Genomic DNA, 16,881 nt, shown 5'->3' on the forward strand with positions numbered 1-16,881 from the left:
GTGGGAGTCTCTTCTCTCAGGCAACCAGCAGTAGCACAAGAGGGTATGGTCTTAAACTCTGCCAGGGGAGGTTTAGGTTGAATATTAGGAAGAAATTTTTTACAGAGAGAGTGATCAGATACTGGAACGGGCTGCCCAGGGAGGTGGTGAATTCTCCATCCCAGGAGGTTTTTAAGATGAGACTGGATGTGGCACTTAGTGCCATGGTCTAGCAACCACAGCAGTGTTGGATCAAGGGTTGGACTTGATGATCTCAGTGATGTTTTCCAACCCAGTTGATTCTATGATTCTATGAGGTCTGCTCCCTGCCCCCTTGCTTGCTCCATTTGCTTACCAAATGCAGCTAACATTGTAGTTCTGTCCTTTGGAAACTGTGCAGCCCTCACCTTTCATCTTTCCTGCATCTTCTCCCTCATGCTGCTTGCCCTAACAAACACAGCCAGAGCCATCTGACAAAGTCCTCTGCTCCTCGTAGGTGTTCAGCTTGCTAAGGGAGCTGGGCTCTTCTCAGAAGAGAAGTACAGTTCTGTACCTGCTCTCACTAGGCACTTTTCTGTGCTGATGAATTTGTCTTCAGTGCCTGGTACTTCTCCCCTAGGAACACTTTGTTTTTATTCACAACTGGAAATGTAAGTGTAACTGCCAGTGCTTGAGGTACCCATTCTAAATGTGAAAGATTCTTCACCCGGAGTGCTCAGAAATGTATTGTTTTCTATCCACAGACTGTTGGCAAGAGTGAGACTTTGTGAAATTTCTTCTGAGTCCCTGCTTGGTTCTTAAACATCAGAAAAATGGATCAATATTGGGAGTCTATCTTCCCTTTTAGTCTTGTTGTACTGCTGTTTCATCCAAGACTCAGCAAAAATACTTGAACTGAATTAGAGAGACAAACAATTGAATTCTTATGAATCTGCAAGTGACTGATGGGAAGGAGTGGAGAACATTGAAAAAACCTTTTTTGTTTTTAAAAAAAAAGGTTTCAATCAGAACTGCTTACAGCTAAAGGCGATGACTAAATACGTTGGGATCATTGAATTCATCCATCTGAATCCTAATAATAACATAAAAGCACAAAGGGATGTTGGAGGACATGGCTGGTCACTGGTAGGGGAAAAGAAGGTCCTGTGGTCTGCCAAGGTGAGCGATGTTAGGACAAGATTATCTTTCCTGTCATGTACTTGCCAAGCTGCAACTCTTACTTGGGCTAGAGTTCTGGGTTTGGTGTCATTTTTTCTCCCCCCACATGCAATGAAAGGAAACTTTAGGATGGAGAAATTGGGTAAGGAAATTATGTAAATAAACCAGATGATTGGTTATGCCTCTGAAATATTCTGGAGTCTGAGCTTACCAAATTTCTCCTTGAGCAGCAGAAAAACAATTTTCCTGCCTGACCATCTTACTGTGCCAGAGCAGGAGCAGTGGGAAGCTGGGCACTCTGCTGCTGGTCCAAGTGGTGGGTGGGAAGGCAGCTGCTCCAGGACTGTTTGTCTGGGCTTGGGGGCAGCATTACTGAGGCTGTGCCCTAGCAGGGCTGCAGGAAACCGTGCACAGGAAGGGAGAGAAACATCCACAGCTGAGAGGCGAGGGGGAGTCCAGCCCTGGATGAACACCACTGCCATTGTAGCTTGCAATTGCAATGCATACATCTGTTCACAGGAGACTCCATCAAAAAGGCAGATCAAAATATATATTTTGCTTGGCAATTGTATTGATCTGTGAACTCCACTCACTTCAGTATGGATAATTATGCCTAAGTCTCTTTAGTTTCTTTCTCTGTTAAAGAATCATTGCTAACAGGATTTCCCTTAAGCAGGGCCATACCTAAATTTGCTGCAATCATCTGATTAAGGCTGTCATGGCTTTTGTGCTTAATTATACTGCAGAGAAGCACGAATACAGCAGGGTGCCTAAACTGATCTTTTCCCAGATGTAGGCATTCAGTGCTCTGTAGCAGATACCAGCTCATGTATTTGGTGGTTTTCTCATGCCTGTAGTTCCTGTAAAGGTTCCACCCTATAATTACTTGAAATTTTATTTACTATGTTCTTTCAGCTTCTCCTCTAGTTGGAAAATTTCAGCTGAAGAATTTTTTGTTGGGTTTTAAAAAAGTAAAATTATTCAAAAGGTATGGGTTCAGTGGCATGTAGAAATGCAATTAAGATTTTTTTATTGAAGAGATTGACCTAGGTTGCATGAAACATTTCAGGGAATCTGATGACTAAAATCAAACCAATAGTTCAGAGAAGGATTATTTTTGGGGAAAATGGAACTGGGAGATTTTATTGGTTAAGTGATGACTGTTAGAGGTAAAAGGAGAGCATGCAGCCAACCTGCAAACTTTGAGGGAGTACGAGGATGTAGAAATACTTCTTTACATGGTAAAATGAGAATTCTTGCAAGCAGTAGGAAATTTAAGCAATGGGAAGGGATATGAAATCTAAAAGTAGAAAACTGCAGCTGAACACATCCTTACCCTGAAAAAAAGATCATTCGAAAAGAGCACACAATTAGTGGTTTATCACCCACTGTTCTGAAGAAAATGCTGCTCATTCTCCTATTTACTGCAGTTACAGTGACAGCAGGTAAAGCACTCAGCAATATGCCAAGGTGTGAGCCTGCATCTCTGTGTGGCTGAAAGGCTCTCAGTGTCCATCCACAGCACCACAAACTACTCAAGTCTTGACAAGGCATTGCCAGGAATGCTTTTATTCCCATCTTTGAGTTTTGGTGCTGGTTGTGTCTTTAATCATGCTCCCAGGTACCATATGTTACCTGTAAGCTGCAGGCAGGGTAATCCTGGCAAGCAGTGTGTCTCAGTCTCACTGGTGGTGAAGCTGATGTGATGTAACGCATGTCAGCAGTTCCCCACTGCACTCTGGAAATATGGGCAGAGACCAGAAATAAATTCCTTATTGTACTGCGCTGGCTATTGACTGGGAGGAGAAAAACCAGGACTCCTTCCATTCCTTGTCCCTTTTATCTTGAATTGCTTTCAAGTAGATCTAGCAGGTTTTATGGGCATCTGAGAAGAAATTTTCTTCTAAAAAATAAGTTTTTTGAGTATGCTAAAGTATTTAGCATTCTTTACACATGTAAAGGAAATAAAAGCAAAGTACCAGGATGCCTTTTGAGTTTCTCTGACATTGTTTGTCTTTTCCTTGGCAGTGTCATCTTTCTGTATCACAGTCTTGAATTTATTTAGGTGATCACTTCAATGATTTGTATATTTATTGCTTATTTTTCTTTTCATCTTCTCCTTTTCTGGTCTCTACATGAACTTGCAGCAGCATTGCCTGGAAAGCATGGTGACAGGGCCAATTCTGTTTTAAATGGAAGGCAAAATAATGCTGGCTAATGGAATTACGCTAGGAGGGAGCTTGGCCTGCTGTCCTGATATTGCTAAAAACCACCTCCTGCTGACATCACTCTGTCACTGCTGGTTCTCACATCTGGGAGGATAGAATGATCTCAATGCAGAAACCTTCCTGAACTTTAGGGGAGAAGTGTGGTAACTGTCCTTCTGAGGAAACATGGGGGTGTATATTTATCATCAGTGCAGGAGACCTGACCTGCCTGATGTGGTATGGCTACAGCTGTGATTTTCCACAGCATTTAGAAGGCTCTCCCATGGTTTTATAAAAAAGGTCATGTTATTTTTGTGGTATGATAATTCAGGGACCCAAACATGACAGCTATGCAAGAAATTTCACAGCTTTGCTGTACTCTGCCACTTCCGTGGCTATCATCCTGAAATTCCAGTTAAGACACAAGGCTATCACTAAAAGAAGATTTTAGTTTAGAATGAAAGTTTTAAGTATGATTTTATGTTAAATTAACTTACTTCTTGAATACAGTCATGAAATGCGAATAGTTTTTGTTTTGCTGAATAGTTAACCTGGCATAAAATTTAAAATGGGATGTATCTAGATAAAGATTGAAAATATAACATGTGCACTGATTAACTTTAAATCTCTAAGGAACTCCATCTTATTCCATTAGTTCAGCACTCTTTTCATAGATCTGGAATATGAAAGAAATATAATCAAGTCTGTTTTTCAGAATTTCTACATTGGCAAGTTTAAGAGGGAAAATTCTGATTACAGTTAAACTAAAACTGTACTTAGATATTTCATAATTTCAAGACTGATTTCATTTTACTAAACTCAAATTTAGATTTTATTTCTAAAGAATTTGGTTAAAATATTGTATTCCAAATTAAATTTCAGTTGAAAATATCCCTAAACATTTACCATTATAACGGTAATTATAATTTTGAAAGTATTCAAATTTTGCTAAAAGCCTAATGATATTTATAACTATGAAGTAGTGTATACTAAATGTGAAATACAAAGGTTTTTTAAAAAAATTTTGGAAAAAGATTACTTTAGAAAAAGGGTTATTCTTTTTAAACAAGGCTTCTTCATTTAAAATAAAATGACCTGAATATTTACCAACAGTATTTTTTAATAAAACTAAATGTTTTTGTTTAGTATATAATGTCATATCTTAAATGTAATTTAAAATGCTTTTAATACTTTTTTCAATTTTTTTAACTTGAAATGACCCTTCACTTATGTTCAAATGCAATGCAGAGTGAAAAAACCAAGCCAAAACATTTTAGCCTTTCACAATGAAGGTAAAATTATTACAATTGATTATAATGAAAAGTTTTCTTCAACTGGATCAATTGGTTTTTTTTGTCCAGCTCTTCAATTTCTGCTTTCTGATCTAGCAAGGATGTTTATTCTCAAAGGAACAGCTGTCTTTGATTAGATCAAGCTGTGCTTCTGATGTTTTAAAATCTCCTAAAACTGCAGTTCACAGTTCCAAATAAACACTAACTCCATCTCTTCTCCCATATGACCCCTAAGCAGAGAAGTCATACTTCTAAATTTCTCGGTGTAGCATGATGCAGTTATTCTTAAGAACCACATTTTTTAACTTTTGGAAGGCTCTTTTTTTGTCACATGCTTCCAAACCTGCAAGATAGGAGTTTCCATTTGCAGGACAATGAATTATCAGGTAAAGGCCATTTTCTCATGGGGGTTTCATCCTCCAGAGCCATGCCAATGCCTGTGCCTGTAAAGAACAGATTTATCTTTTTTTGAGCTCTGTTATCAGTACAGCTATTCACTGCCATAGGTTCAACTGGAACATCCAATCTTGGATATATAGGGTAATGTCACAGCTTAATTTGAAATCCTGTAAGCTTGACTCTGATAATGTTCAAATTCCTTATAAAACATGCATGTATGTATCAACAAATACAGGCTACATTTAAATTTCTAGCATTTCATAATCCTATCTCTTTCTGGATGAAGTGAATTCTCTCCATGGTTTTAGTGAACATCAGTTAGCCTACCTCGCATTTGGCTATGGTGAAGTCCCAAACCTTTCCTGAAGAATTTAAATAGATTGTGACCACTGCTTGTAGTGGCAAAGGGACTAATGCTAAGCAGAAAAAGTCATTACAGCAAAATTTACTTGTGATAAAACAATACAGAGTCATTATATTTCCAGGGGTTTTTTTATTTCCCTTTTTCTTCCCTTTAAGAATCAGTGATTTCAAGCTGTGTTTCAAGCCCTGCTGTCTCTAGGCCCAGGAACCATAGTCACTGGCAATGTTTGCATTCATACCAATCACCTTATTATGGAAGGAAAACTTTCCTTTCTTCTCTTTACACATTTTCTTTGTATTAATTTCCCACTCTTACCAGTAGAAAGACTTCAGAGACCCAGGAAAGTGGTTTCCTAAGTCAGTCTATGAAAATGCAGTCCTTGGGGGTAGGATAGGTGTTAAGTAAAGTGTTAGGTTTGGGATTTATGTTTTGATTTCATTTTTGTTTGTTTGTTTGTTTCTCCCATGGCATGTAATAACTGTAAAATAACATGGCTTTATTTGATCAGTGTCAGAAGATGTTTTTTCTCTGGTTCTCAAAGGTACCTGTGGTACAGACAGAAGGAAAGCAAAAAACCAGCCAGTATATTTTTATTAGTTACAGTGTCAAGGAATAAGCCAGTTATTAATGGTATTTTTTTCTGGTCATTGAATTAAATCCTATTTTAATCTAAGGGTGGAAAAGGAAAATTAATACTGTTTGTTCTGAAATATGGCACTGTTCTCTACATAGCTGAGTACAGGCTGGAAATTTTGTCTTTCTGAAAAATAGTTTGCTTACTACATATTATCAATATGAATTCAATTTGCAGAGTAACTGTAGTCCCAGAACAGTACAATCTCAAAAATAATAGCTTTCTGCTTTCCCCTTGCCAATCTCCACCCTGGCTCGTGCTGGTGCATCACAATGTGTGGTGCAAAGCTGCCTCCTTACTGTACCGGCACGGAACACTTCACCTATAAATCATGAAGGAACAGTCTGTACTGTCTTATCTTCTCCCTGACCTGGGTACTGCTCTGACCACAAGAGACTATAATTTACTGTCACACAAGTGCAAAAGAGGTCATGTGATACCTCCAGGCTTAACAAACTCAAACATGTTCAAGTGGGTCCATCTCATAGACTGACCTTCCATGTTACTTGCCAGTTCCTATGGGTGAGGGTGATTATGGGAGAGGGTCAGACACCAAGTGAGCTCCTGCAGCATGAGATCCCATGCCTTAAGTGATTATGGAAGAGGTCAGACACCAAGGGTGCTCCTCCAGCATCAGATCGCATGCCCTAAAGTCAGAGAATGACAGGCTTTCTGCCTCTTTGCTTTAATAACTCCCGTGAGAGTGGAGTGAGATATGTGACCAGCATCCTGGAAACCTCCCAGACTTGCAAGGTATGGTACAGAACTTTGGATTCCTGGAATGGGTTAGAGAAGGGGCATCTCTTGACGTGTGGTTCTTCACCCACAGAGAAACCTTAATGCCACAAAGCTGAGGCAGGCTGTCATCCCAATCTGCTCATGGATCATTCATCCTTTCCTCTTCTTCTCCTGCAATTTCCTTCAAAGACCTGTTGTGATGAGCTCAGGCCAGCTAAACCTTTCCTAAAATGGCTGCTTTTTCTTCTAGTTCCCAGTTCCCCTCTGTGATTTCTGGGCCTTATTTACCCTTCTGTCTTCCTTTGCATTGCACCCTGTACTTATCTGTCATTTGTACTGGTCTTTTTTTTTTTAATTCTTTCCTCCAAAAACTGCAGCTTTTATATCTTCTTCAGAAATTACTATTTTACACTCTTTTCCATCCAAGTTTTTTCTCTTCCAGGTATATTTTATTCAGAAAGTCTTCTGTGGAGTACCTCAAATACATCTTTGCCCTTGTCTGTCTACTACTTTTGACATGTTGAATACGCTTACTTTAGTGTCCACATTCTGCTGTTATTTACACAGATGTAACATGGAAGGACTCCATTGTTTCTTATCCATATGTATGCACCTGAAAGACTGGTAGCTTTAAGCAGAAAAGTTCCTTGTCATTCTGTATTAAAACTAAAAGTGTATGTGCATCTGTATCTACCATGGGTTTTGTCAGGAGATGAGAGATTGATTACAAGGCAAACAATTTTCTCCTGCAATGTAACATTACTATTATATGACACATGATGACTAAGCATCAGTTTCCCAGTCTTGATGGTCTGCTCAAGTTTGACATGAACCCATAGGTTTAAAACCTAATTCAGTCATGTTTGGTGTTATAGGTTAAACCAACAACCACTGGACAATTAAGAGAGTGGGCAAATTCAGCCCTGGTGTTACACCTGGTTTATGCCAAGACTGAATTGATTCCTGTATCAATAAAAATGCAGCTTCACAGGTGTGCTTTTAATGAAATACTGTATTAAATTTATTCCTTGTTTAGTTTCCTCAACAGTATAAAAAAAGTAATTGTTTTTCAAAGCTAAATCACTTGGCTAGCACACGCATTGTCAGGCTGAATGCTAATTATTCAGTTTAATTAAGTCCAAGTAAAAAAAGTAAAGGGTTGTAAACTATAAATTGAACCCCGATATAGACACTCTTAGTAAAGCTTTCACCTTGACTCCTTTGTGCTCCTGACTTTAACAAAAACTGAGATGACTTCAGCACTGGACTATCATTGTTTTGGCCAGCAGGGTTTGGCACAGATAGCTGTCCCCTGTGGTGAGCAGTTAGAATCCTGCATGGAGCAGTCTGTAGCGAGCACTTCCACATACCCTGTATGCCACAGGTGATTTCTCAGTCTCAGTGTGTTGTCCCAGCATACATTTTTCCTTTTGAGAGCACTTTCAGAACTGCACTGCTGAGAGATCTAAAACCTTTTCTTAATTTGCAGCCCTAGTCAGTCAGGCTTGTTTTATATCCTTATGTTCTTGGGCTAGCATAGCCTTGTAGGTCCATTAGACGCGTAATTGTTGAGGTTTATTCTCTTGTATCCCTGCCCAGCCTTCCTTTTGCTAGTATGTATGCCAAGTTCTTCTAGTGTCTTCTTCTAATGGTCCTACAAGCTTTTCACTGCACCTCTTCCAGTTCAAGCTTACCTTTGCTGTGGAGTCTTTTACTGCTACAAGAGAGACAAAGTGAAAAGTAGTACTACTACCAGTTGCTATACGTGTGTGTAGCTTTATGCAAGCAAGTGGTGTCCAGTTCTATAGTCATTGTCCTTGTCTCATTTGGAAAACTAAGAATGGTTTGTCAACGGGCTTTAGCCACCTGAGCTCTACTTCCACTGGTTATTTCTAGGTATTAGCTCTACAGTTGCTTAGATTCAGAACAAAGGTGCTGTGCAGAGGATCAGGATGTCTGCAGATGGGCTAAGCACTCATTCTTGCTCAGTTTATCCAGAACATTTGATCATGCTAGGTTTCTAGGTGTTGCCGGGATTCTCCCTCAAATATGGGCTAGAGCTTAACTCATAAGAATGTTTAAAGGGAAAAATACCTGCTAGATGAATCTGGATCTGAGCAGCACAAGTGCCGTAGTTGGGCACCCTCTATTCAACTGTTCTCCAAGGTCTCTCCTACAATTTCAGTCCCTGTGTACCTGTACTGGAGGGCTTTTCTCTGCTTCCCTGCAGGTCCAAACAAGGGTGATGCTGCAGCCTTGTGCCTGGGACAGGAGAAGCTCAGTCGTTCCAGTGCTGGTGCTGGGATCTAAGGATGGGCAATGAATGGGGTGGCAATCACAGGGTAGATTTTTAGAAGACTCCAATTGGAGAGTTTCAACAAGCACCAAGGTCATAGATGAGAACCATGAAACGTTCAGCCTCCTGAGTCACGGAAGTCTCGTTGTCCATTTCTAATGGCTTTTAAAGCGTTAGGGTTGAAAAACAACTTGACATAGTGATGAGTTCCTACAGATGCTTCATATCTCTGAGGACTGCAGTCACAGTAAGGCAGAAGGAAACAAGCAAAAATATAATGGTGACTGTTAGGAAGAATGTGTTGGACTCTCTTTTCAGAAGCGCTGTAAAATCTATTACAGATAGGATAAGCATTAATTCACAGCGTTTGTTCATACTATACTGCTGTTAGCTGATCTGCTTTCCTTTGCTGATATATGTACTACAGCTACAGATTTATTTATAGAGAGACATGTTTTTGTATTTTGGAATAGATCAGCTCGCCAGGACTGAGATCTCACGACCTGATTGATTTAAATGCTGTACAGGACCGTGTATTCACTGTCTGGCAAAACACATGACATAAATTTGACTCTGGAGCCAAATAAATTGGGAAATTGTACTAAATTTTACTAAAGAGGGAAGATAGATCATGAAAGAAGGCACTGCAACAAATAATGCATAGTCAGAATGTAAAAATGTAAAATAAATGAAATCCTTATGAAAACAGGACACTTGTTACTAACAGTAGAGCCTAAGTGAGGTCTGAAAATTACTACATGTATGATCTCATGGGGATACATACTTCTGCTCCCTTGGCAGAAATATTAGATGTACTTAATCATATGTAGTGATATTAATTTTAAAAGTGGTGATATAGAGAGAGTAAGAACATTTATTTATTTTCTTGCAATAAATGGTAGAGTTCCCTGAACTTCAATGAGACAAGAACTCTACGAAGTATCATAACAATAGCTAATCTGTAAAAGAATAAAAACTCCAGGTGATAATTTGATTTAGTTTTGTGTCACTCCAGGCTTATTCCAGCAATATTACTTTATTTTTCCTGCTTTAAGATGAAGTAGTGCATTGTTGAAGAAAAAACAAACCAGAATGGGTCTGCATAGCTCATTGTTACAGAGGAATCCAAAAAACAACATAGGCAGATATTTTTCAAGACCTTTTATTCTTAAAAAAATAGAGGGAGAATAATGCAAAAGTGCTTTTCTTTTTTTTTTAATTTAAAATAATTTTCTTCAGCTTTTTGGGCTCCTTAACAGGTTGGATGTTCAAAGATTTAGATCCCTTTCTGGGACTGTTGTTCAGACACAATTCACTGACACTAAATGTGACCTAACAGCTCATCTTCTTTGAATTAAGTGGCTCAGTCAGATGTGAGATTTAAGAAGGTACAAGCTGGAAATAAAGAAACACTGTGAGCTGGCCCAAATGAAGCTTTTTCTTCTCTTGGCATGTTGATTGTAAAAGAAAGTTAAGATATTGAATCTAGTAAATCTGGTTTAAAAAGCCTGTCATTCAGTCTGCTTTTTGTTTCCTTGGTTTCCTCAGTGTTAATACAGCACCAGAAATATTTTACAGCTTCTCTCTTTGGTGCATTCTTGTTGTGTGTATTGAGTAATGCCTTGCATCTGCTATAAGTAAACAAATGACCATACTCTTTAGTGCCCAGGCTAAAAGGTACTAAGGAAAACATAAAAACAGGTTTTTATTTCGTGAACATGAGAAACAGAGAGTAGGATCTCAATTGTTCCAGAGGGAGCGCTTCCATCACAGAAGGGGAGATAGTCCCTTTAGTCTGTGGATGTGCTGGGACAGACTTGCATTTTATAACCACAAATGACTACTCTTTCTCTGCAGGTGCAGTGGTGCTCCCTTGTAGCTACTTGCAGCACTGGTCTCTCTGGGAACAGAAATCTAGAGGGTACCCAGAAAGAATGGTGAGTTGCTTGAAAAAGAGTGAGAAAGCTTAGGAAGGTGCTCTCTCAATGTCCCTCAGTACTGTCAAAGAGCAGGATTGCAGTAACATCATGGTATAGCCTGGTTACAAGTTTAGTGTCTCCAACCAAGTGTGGCTATAATGTGAGACACCTGAACTCTTCAGGAATGGAGACTTGTGCACTGGTTGGTCTGCCTGGTCAAATAAAAACAGGTTGTGTCAAAGGACAGAGATTGTAAAGAGAGGACCAGGAGTGTGAAGCCATGGAACTGGATAAATATAGGGAGACAGACTCTACTGCTTTGTCATACTGGCCTGTCTCTGTGCTCTGGGGCATCTCACCTCTTATCAGCTTAGATTTGATCTGCAGGGAGTTTCATCTACAGTGAAACTCTAGATACATTTTGAGGATGGTATTTGGATTTTTACATTTAGTGCTGAGACAGATTGGCTGGGAAAGGAACGAAGCTGCTGAGCTTGTTAGATACCCACAGGGGAGAAAGTGCTCTATGAGATAGCTTCAGACTTGTAAGTTGTTTTGGCAACCATTATTAGACATGGCCCATAATTACTTCTGTAGTTATAGAAGAGTGTAATTTGCTTTTAATTACTGTATTAGCAAATATATCAGTAGGGAAACCAACAGAAAAAAAAAAAAGGCCGTTTTTTTTCAGTCCTGTTCTTTTTGACTGCAGGAAGTCAAAAATATTTGGACCAAAAAAAATGCTCTAATGAGCCCCAGACAGGCACATTCTGACACTGAGGGGGGAAATAGCTATTCTAGATAGCAGAGAGCTAGATTCTGGCATAGCCCTACAAAGTGGAAATAATAGCTTCTTTCCATTGTAATTTTAAAATTGTAGCGTGATGCTGTTATTCTGATGCTTTGTGATAGATGCCAAGGTTGGAGGCTGCTCTGCTTCAAGTGTGAGTCAGATAATAAAGCAATTTCTGAGCTGTAGCAGCAAAGCACCTTTCCTTTTGTTTCCTCTGAAAGATACTGTAAGGCTGCATTATCAAGATTCACCTTCACAGACCAATATTTTATTTTTAACTCATCCTTTAAAAGAATTTGTGAGTACTGAAGGGGACATCTTATCTCCCATTGTGGGCACGTCTCCTGAAGAATTCGAACAGGAAAATGCTGCATGCATTTTCTTACCTTGAATCTCAAACAAAGGAAAGAAATTCGGTGGATTTCCTAGTCTCTTAATCTTCTCACTGAGAAAGTGCTCTAAACACTAATGAACATTAAATTGCTATTGCTCTGTTGGTGTATAGCGCTTCAGTCAGCAGCCCTTCCAGAGTCAATAACAGCAGGCAATCTACTGCAGTTCCTCCGGTGTTTATTTTTAAAGATAATACTTATGCTTTAAAAATGAAACATTTCATTTTGCAGGTGGCAGAGCTGAAAAAGTTCAGGATGCTTTTACAGCATGTGAAAGGGACAAACCATCTGGATTTCATTTTCACCTCCCTCCTGCCTAGTCAGCTCCTGAACTATGGAGGGACCAGGACACTTGTCAGGCCAGGGGTGGCTTTCCCTGCTGGCTTCCCCCATTAGCAAAGCACAGGCACCTGTGCAAATGCAGCTTCCCGTAGGAATCATCAAAAGAGGAAATGAATCCACCAAAAGGAGGGCAGGTGGTAAATGATGATAAAATCCCCAATACTTTGTTTTTAAGGTGAAAACCTTCACTCAGCCTTCTGTACTGCAGTAGAAAAAATGGTGTGGTTTAGTATGCATCTCCAGCTGTAACATCCAGGTAAATAAAAGCATTATGTCAGCTAAGGAGGCTTTTGGAGCAGATTTGTTGTGGGGTTGACTTAAGTTTGTACACAGTTCCTGTTCTCTGGCATTTCCTAAAATATTTGGTTTTACAGCCACAGGAGTGGCTCCTCAACATCATTTTATGTGAGTTATTTATAGACCACCTTGTCTATCAGTAGTAACTTTGCCTAACACACAGTTCCAGCTGAAGTCTCATCTCTGTCCATCAGGGATTTGGGATTCTTTCCCTATCTGACAGCCAAAATGGTTTGTCTGATTTTAAGATGGAGTTTGGGCAAAGATGTGTCATTTTGTAATGTTAAAATAAAAATTACGATAAGAAACTCTAGCGTTGCACTGAGTTTTAATTGGAAACCCCTGAGAGCAGTGTGGGAGGAGGCAACTGGGAGGCAGTGGCAGGGGTGCAATGCCACAGCCAGGGTGGAAGATGTGAAGAGTTTGGTGGGGAGGAAATCAAGGCAGGTACTAGTCTATCTCAGGAAGCTGTGCCTCTACTTTTTTTCAAAGAAGACATGTCTGTCTTTCTATGTTGCTTACATACTTACTCAAATTCTACAGGTAAAAAGAAGCAGTGTCTGAGGAAAAATAAAGCTATAGAGGCCAAGGACCTGTGTATACTGGGGAGGCTCAGAAAGCAGCGGCCTTAGTCTCAATGCTTTAATTCCCCTCCTATAAGATGAATGCTATCAGTTTTACTCATAGAGGTACCATAAAGACGCATGTATTTAAATTCTGTGGAGGACTAGGAACAAATTACATCATTTTGTATTCAGTACAGGGTAGTTTAAATAAGGCCTGCAGGCCACTTGCTGAATGCTGTGGATAAAAAGAAGTCTTCACTGAACAAGGTAGATACCCTGATGAAGAAATAATACATGAGCTTGTAATTAAAAACCATGTTTATACATAGAATGCTCCGAATTAGGAATTCTTGTGCATCAATAATCCTGGCATGTCCTAACTTTAAAGTGCTTGATTTTGCACCTGTTTCTTTTGAAGTGACTTTTCTGTATATTGAATTATAAGGAAGACACATGGAAGCATATGAAGAGAACAGAAAAAGACAAATATATTCTCTCCCATGCATCAGTTATGAGGTTAGCACAGGTTTTCACTTTTTCTTAAGCCTTTGAGCAACATATGAAGCAGGACAGAAAAGTCTTTGGGCAGGACAACCAGTTCTTTACTGCTTCTTGAAAATGTTCACAGATTTTCCCTCAATTTCTTTCCCATCACTTTGATATTTCATCTACTTTTGCTTCTTCTCTCTGAGACTTTGATTTAAGTCTTTCAATAGACAGACACTACTGAGCATCTTCTCCCTCACCTTGCAGAGATAAGGATGTTGCAATCTCTGTGCTCCTGCTAACAGAGAGTTGGAAAGGTAACATCAGGGAATGAATCCATTAAAAATACCCCCAAAGAAAAAACTGGGAAAGTAAGCACAAATACATAGGGAGAAACACCTTAATTAGAGTTTGTATTTCAGTTCTACTCTGTGTCCAAGCTGAGAAAGATTTCTTTCATGATGCCTGTTTCTTCCAGATAACCTTGCAGGAAATTAGACATTGCAGCAGGGCCAAGCCAACATCATACAGACCGTGAACTGACAGTTGGCCTAAACATGGAAAAGATTTTGCCCTCGGGGTTGAAATGGGTAACAGGTCTCCCCTGCTAGTGCCTCTGCAGGTGAGATAGCAGGTTGTGTTTGTGTATGTTTAGATGACTCAGACTATTTGTGGAAGTATCTCCAGTCCTTCCAAGGAAAACCTGAAGGAGGCTGCAAGAACGGCAACAAGCCTTTGAAAGGCTGTGCGTAGGGCTTTTTAGCAGTGTAGGAAAATTGGACCAGGGCAGTAAAATCAAATTTTATAGCAAGTGCAATTTAATTTGAAGAGAAAGGGAACTTCGAAGTGTGTCTGTGTGTGCTCTTTTATTTCACACACTGAAGTTTTGCTAAAACCTATGAGCAAATTATCTATCAGACTTGAAGTTTGGCTTTTAAATTCATTTTTAGGCCTCTCTTTAAGTACTGTGATACTAAAAAAAAAAAGGCAACAAAAAGGTGCTCCCATTAAAGGCCAGTACCTGTGAAAATTATGTTTCTCCTGATTATGTCTATCCAGCCCCTTTCACAGTGGGACCTGGATTCTTGATCAAAACGAAAGGCTCTTGCTGTATATACAGATGCTAATGAAGTATTAAAGAACAGCAGACAAGGACTGGAGATGAAACCCTTGTCTCATTTATTGCTGGCAAAACAGAAATCATACTGTGCCTCCATATCAGAAAATTTCAAGTATCTTTTGGGGCTTCGTCTCTGCAGCTGGGCACACTGGTGGAAAACTAAACAACACACTGGCACAAAAGGGCTCAGAATCATATTCATAAAAAAATCTGTCATCACAGATACTGATGTCCAAAGATATGCATGTGGCAGAGAAATGAAAAATAATTTCCCCAGGACAGTGTTGTGAGGAGGGGGCATTGGAAGTAATGCTAGGTCCTGGGAATGTAGGCCTGGACACACCCATTACTAACAAATTGCTGTTTTGGTGATGTTTTGTATAAATGGCAGCTTCTTTCCTCTGTGGTCCCAAGCTCAAGTCAAGTAACTACTGTCTTGTGGATAGTTACACCACTTAGTAAAATGTTACATAAAGAATGAGAGGAAAAATGGCAACCCAGTGAATATTGAGAAACGTACCTTAGTATTCTAAGGTGTTCAACAGCTGCAAGAGAAAATGTTTGACACTTCTGTCTCTGCAGCCAGTTTCAAGGTAGGGGAGGGTTATTAAGCATGAACGATGTCAGCTAAAACCTCCCACCTCTCTCTCAAGCCTCCTAGTATATCTGACCCTGTAGTAAAGGTCATTTCTCATCTTCTCAGGTAGATAAATCTATAAAGACTTTCGGGTATATCATAATAAGGTCTTTGCTGCTCTGTAATAGGAAATTTGAATCCAAATAATACTGGCTTCCTGCTATGCTTTCCTGGTAATGCTTTATCAAATAGCAGGATTTTATACTGTTCCTGAGGGCAATTTTTTGGACTGAATCATTCCTTATGGGGTGCTACAAGCAACACACAGTTTTTCAAGCTTATTTTCAACTGTGAATGAACATAAACTGAATTCAGGTCTGTGAATGCCTTCTCACCTAGTATAGGTATACTATATATGCAAAATAAACAGCTTTTTGTTCTTTAAAAAAATGAGATTAATACTTAGCTTCAAAGCATCACCGGTAACTGATATACCCAGATGGACCCACTTGCTCTGTTGGATGATTTAGTCATTAATTGTATAAATCCATTTTATTTGCCCCTTTTATTTGCATGGTGAACAGAACTCCTTTATGATGGGATACTCATTCCTCTTGTGATTTTGACTGAATTGTTAAAAATCAAGTCTCTTGGTACAATAGTGTTCCAACGTTGCTTTGTATACAGGTCTTTCACTCTTAGTTTGAGCTGTGCTAGCCATGACTGTTGTTGCATTCCTAATCATCACAGTGACTTTCCCTGCTTAAGAATATGAAAAGATCAAGATTTGTTAGCATATATTTCTGAGCAGCTTGAATATCTCAGGCCCTGACCTAAGACATCACTTAGAAGACATAAAGCTATGCTTTATCTTTAGTTGCAATGCTAACATGAAAAAACCTAGTCTTTCTGTCTGACTTCCATGATTTAATTTGATTGAGAAAACTCTGTGCTGTCCAGACTTATAATGACCATTTAATTACACACAATAGCATAAAAGACAGCTTCAAAAAATTGCTGGTTACTGTAGTTTCTTCACTAATCACTTGGAAAAGTGATAACACATGTTTAAGTATTGTCCTCATTGCCAATTTATAGCATCATTAGGCCTTGCTAGGAAATTCTTATGCTAATTTTGGTTCTTATGCTCTTTGAGTTTAGATATGGCTGCTTTTTTCAAATTCATCTCTACTTTTGTGCACCTTAACTTCTGTTGTTTGATTTCAAATGCTTTTGAGTAAGAAAGGATCAGAGCATCTAAAATGCAGACAACGGTAGTGTCTTTGTAAATTAGCTTTCTAAAACAGGACATGATAATTTTT

General features: G+C 39.2%; 1 long non-coding RNA gene across 2 annotated transcripts; it reads left to right on the forward strand.

The window, feature by feature from the left end:
* Positions 1 to 324: 324 nt before the first annotated feature.
* On the forward strand, positions 325 to 13,653 carry LOC113945423. Of its 2 annotated transcripts, none has more exons than XR_003527080.1 (3): positions 325 to 629; positions 10,925 to 11,004; positions 13,569 to 13,653. It is a non-coding gene; the product is annotated as an uncharacterized LOC113945423 (long non-coding RNA). The 2 variants fall into 2 exon arrangements; XR_003527081.1 differs by having other exon boundaries at positions 325 to 471.
* Positions 13,654 to 16,881: the final 3,228 nt, after the last annotated feature.

Source organism: Corapipo altera, unplaced genomic scaffold (genome assembly GCF_003945725.1).
Source record: "Corapipo altera isolate COAL_440 unplaced genomic scaffold, ASM394572v1 44, whole genome shotgun sequence".
Classification (NCBI taxonomy): domain Eukaryota; kingdom Metazoa; phylum Chordata; class Aves; order Passeriformes; family Pipridae; genus Corapipo; species Corapipo altera.